The sequence below is a fragment of the Alligator sinensis genome, unplaced genomic scaffold, assembly GCF_000455745.1.
Source record: "Alligator sinensis unplaced genomic scaffold, ASM45574v1 scaffold974_2, whole genome shotgun sequence".
Taxonomy (NCBI): Eukaryota; Metazoa; Chordata; order Crocodylia; family Alligatoridae; genus Alligator; species Alligator sinensis.
This window is the reverse complement of record NW_005842369.1, coordinates 188,612-193,237: the sequence shown is the minus strand read 5'-3', so window position 1 is coordinate 193,237 and position 4,626 is coordinate 188,612. Positions and strand designations below refer to the sequence as shown.

At 42.7% G+C, this 4,626-nt stretch overlaps 1 protein-coding gene across 2 annotated transcripts in view; it reads left to right on the top strand.

Moving 5' to 3' along the window:
* LOC102378383 (cytochrome c oxidase subunit 6C-2) overlaps positions 1-1,104 on the top strand; it is a 6,518-nt gene extending 5,414 nt beyond the window's left edge. For both annotated transcript variants that reach the window (XM_006029264.2, XM_014522560.1), the window contains exon 3: positions 982-1,104. The gene's annotated coding sequence lies outside the window, so the exon portion shown is untranslated. The remainder of the gene's footprint in view (positions 1-981) is intronic.
* Positions 1,105-4,626: the final 3,522 nt, after the last annotated feature.

The window sequence follows — 4,626 nt, the reverse complement described above, 5'->3', positions numbered from 1 at the left end:
AGGAATGTTAGATCTAGGACATGAGGAACATTGATTGAAACTACAAATATCATTTGATTCAAGAAGCATGTTAAAACTTTCCAACTGAATTCATGAACAGGGCTTTAATTGTGCACATGACCATAACAGAAGCTATGATTAACATCAAGAAGCTGCCAGCATTCCAGTTTGCAACCACTATACAAAACAGCTTTTGGCCCTGGCTTGTGCTTGTATCCTCCACTATTTCTGTTCTGAGCAGAGGGAACTTGATTCATGCTTTCTCTTTGCGAGTGCAACTGAGCAAATTGTAGGAGGGGAAGCACAGTGACTGTAGCAGGAATTTTTGTTTTGTATTATGATTGCAATAACAATTCTGTGGATGTGTTATGAAAAACTGTCCCAATCTTCTGCAGCAGATTGGGTATATTGGAGTGCACGTGAGATTAAGTATCTGTAAGCTACTTTGTACCAAGGCATTCAATATTGGTAATAGGCAAGTAAGAGATTTGGGTGTTACCTTTTGTGTGATTCCTGCCAGAGGAGCACAGCTGGCTGAGGGTGTTTAATTCATACAGGAGAACCAATTAAACAAATTTAGGTTTCTTTCTTCCCCTGCAGTCTGCTTAAATTTACTGTCTCTGATTTTTTTTTTTTTTTTTCCTTTTTTCTAGGCATCTTGTTCCTAAGCAAGATGTTTTCTTTCTCTTCTTGTTATACGCTTCTGAGGATTAGCCTTGTTATCAATTCAGCGTGCATAATGAAATCTGGGGGATTGATCCACATCTTACTGCACAGTTCTTGATTTGTTCCACATTTCACTTACTTTTACACATGAAGGGTGCATAAGTCTTAAACAATCAGAAAATAACGGAGGGAATGCCTCTAGACTAAACAAACATTTTCTTCTTTCTCACTTTCGAATTCTTACATATTGATGCTTTTACTTTGAAGAGAACTGGGATTGTCCAGCTTTTAATTCACGTGTTTCTTATTTTGCAGATCCCTTCCCTCCAAGGAGACTTGACAACTGAAATTTGTTTATTCACTGAACCATAAAGTGTAATGCACTTCAATGCTGGACCTGCTCAAGTGTAACTCAATAAACTAAATGCTTGGATCTAATGGAGCTTTAATTGCCTCAATAGGTGACCTTGACAGGACATCTAGATTCCTGGGGGAAAAGGTAGAGCTCTCTGTAAACTAGATGGCCCAATAAGTGGGAAACAGGAGGTCCTGAGCCTTTGTCACCAAAACTGGTTTTCCAAGAGTAAAAAAAGAGTCTGATTTCTCAGAGAGAGAAACCTTTTTATCCTGGGATCCTACAGGCCTGCTGTCCCGCTTTGAGTACCTGTGAAGAGTATTTGAGGGTAGAAACAGACAAGCTGTCCTGTCACAGCTAATCTGCTTTATTGATTCATAGATGTTAGGGTTGGAAGGGACCACAATAGATCATCGAGTCCAACCCCCTGCATAGGCAGGAAAGAGGGCTGGGTCTAGATGACCCCAGCTAGATGCCTATCTAACCTCCTCTTGAAGACCCCCAGGGTAGGGGAGAGCACCACCTCCCCTGGGAGCCCGTTCCAGACCTTGGCCACTCTAACTGTGAACACTCTAACTGGGCAGGACACATGTTGCTCCTTGTCCCACATCAGGCAGGGACCTAGTACAGGGCAAGGGGTAACACATGTCGCTTGCCAGGGGATGCTCCACATCCCTGAACCTGTGCTGACTTGTCCATCTGGGTGAAGTGTGGGTCAATGCAAGTCCTGGCTAGGAGGCAAAGGATGGTGCAAAAGCTGAGGAATTCCTGGTCCTCTGTGCCTCCATGCTAGGATCCACCTTGGGTCCTGTGCGACTTGTGCTTCATGTATAGGCACGGGTTGCTGTGGGGGTGGCGTAGGAGCAGGAGCTGGGGACTCTTTGGCTTTCATGTTGTCTTGTGGTGACCTGTGCCTCTGTGCGAGGCCTTGGTGGCATAGGTGCCAGCATGGAGGCATGGGGTTCCCTGGTTAAGGAGACGCAAGTGGGAGATCCTGGGGATTTGCCGTAAGTGGGGAACCACAGGCTTTTTCTGCATATGGAGACACCCTGGTGAAATCCTGAGCATGTTTCCAAGAGTGGAGAAACCGCAGATTTCTGTGCTTACTGAGATGGACTCAGAGCCATGGTCCATGGAAACTCAAATGGGGGAAGTGGGGCCTGATCCTGCCCTGGAGTTCCTAGGGTGTACAGGATTGAGCCCCTCAAGTTGCTGGAGTATCTGCCTAGAGCAGCTGGAGACTGGGGAGCTTTGACTGCCTACACTTTTCTACCACCAAGCAGTAAGCAGCACAATCTATTTCCACCTTTACCACAGCCATATGATTTGGGCATCTGTGGTGACAAAAAGGTATAGATGCCTGTTTTGTTTCACAAGTGCCGCACATCGGGGATTGTAAATTAATACTGCCTGTGCAATCTTAAGTGACACTTCCTAACTTCTGGATCTTGGTGACTCTTCCAATAACAAACGTATAAGGTACATGTCCAGGGATAAGTGGAGAGAGAGGGGCTCTGATGAAGGAAGAGAAAGACAAAGCTATACTTTTGTTGCAGTTTCATTCTAGATTGGAAAAACAAGGACAGGATGATCTCCTTGTCCCCAGTCTTCATCCCCACATGCTTGTTTTCTGGTCCCATTTTAGTTTTCCTTGCTGCAATCATGTCTGCCTCATTCCTTTCCCTCTTGATTAGGAGCTTGCCTCAAAATGACTCCAGAAGCTGAACTCTTTATCCCTGGTACAGTGTCAGGGCCTCCAATTTTTATTAATTCTGCTCCCCTCTTACCAGAAAGCTGCCAAACTGACTTGGGGGCTTGGTGCCAGTTCCTGTATCAGAGTAAAAATAGCTTCAAAATTAGGGCCTGGAATCCTATATTTGATGTACAACTAGGATGGGGAGGCAGAAGAGACTTGACTGACTAAAGGAACTTGCTGTCACAGGTACTTTGTAATGTTCTGAATTTCTCTTGAACAAGGAAATGCCTGATTAAGGAACCTGAACAACCTTGCCACTATCCTTAGTGATTCTAAAAAGGGGAGGGAGGGAGGGATTGATTAATTGATCTATCTATCTTTTAAAGCTGGGACCTTACACTAAAATGCTAGTTGTAAGCAGCTGGATATTACAGTCATATGGTTTAAATTTGTTTTGGTTATGAACTAGTCCCTACTTGTCTAGATTCTTTTTTTAAGCGTTGTTTTAAATTTTGCATTTCCTGGCTTTATAATGCTTGCTTTTAAGATAATTACAAGTGATTGTTCTTCTTAAAGATGCTGATATGTGCTCTCAACTCCATTTTGCATAGATAGCCTAAATCCAGTGAGGAGGGGTGGACTGAAGCAGTACAGTAGCTGAAGTTATGCCTATGTGCAGGCTCAAATGTGATGGACATGCTGTCTTTTGCTGTAATACCAAGCATTTGGAACACTTGTTATGCAAGTCCGAACATCCTAGCATCAAACAATCTGCATCATTATTATTTTAGCTAAAGTTTAAGCTAGATTCATCAAACCATGCAGCTGTTTAATAAGAATGACTTGGTAGTCCTGCTCTTGCTTGTAATATCCACTCTTCAGAGAACAGACGGCAGTTGGATCATGGGAGAGATGGAAAGTCCTCTCATGAAGAAGCATGGCAAATTAAACCATCTGTATTGTATTTGAAGGTCTTAAGTTCAAATCCTGTTGGCATAGCTTTTATTATTTCAAATGGACCATTAACTTCTCAATGCTTAACATGTATCATCCAGAAACATTCAGACTAACAAAGCTACTTAAGTAACTTGGTTGATCCAAAACACTAATACATAGCAACAAGGGGTTTTTCTTCAGACTTTCCATGCAGATAGCTCTGGCTCTGTAGTTCTGTTGAACTTAGTGGAGGAAGGGGAGAAACCCTCCAGTAATAGAAATACCCTTGTTCTCAGAGATGTAAGCCAGTCTAACCTTAGAAAATTATACTGATTTTTTTTTTTCTTTGAAAAACTGCAATATAAACATGGCTTGCCAATAAGCATTGGCTAATAAGGTCTCAGACAAGTCTATACACTTTTAATATCCAGGTAGCTCATTTTAAACAGAGCTTCAGAAGTGCCAGGTACTACTTAATAATAGTGTGTTTCCCCCTGTAGGCTGACAAGTATAGAACTTGTATTCTTCACAAATGCCTTTCCACAAATTTAAGTAATTTTACATTTACCTGGGTTTTTTAAACCAGTTTTTCATTTCACTCTGCTACAGTGGACTGCTCCAAAGCAGCCTGCCCAGAGGTAAGTAATGCCTGTCTCTGTCCTACATGTTCCTTATTAAAAGCTGTGTGCGCTTTTTTTAGTTAGTGGAGGGAATACCATTTAATGGAGGGAGAGACATTGTCCCAAAAGCCTATGGGTCATCAATGTGTTTACACAGAAAACAGGAATGTGCTCCCTGATTAGCCAGTTGTCTTGGACCTGCTAGTTTCCAGAGCTGGCTACTGGCTCCTCTGCCTTAGGCAATGACTTTAGGTCTAGTACTCTGGAAATGCACTAGTGCTGTGTGAGCAGCAGGGATACTTTCTTGCAGGACTGAAGTGAAAATGCAGAGCATAACGCTCCCTGTTCATGTT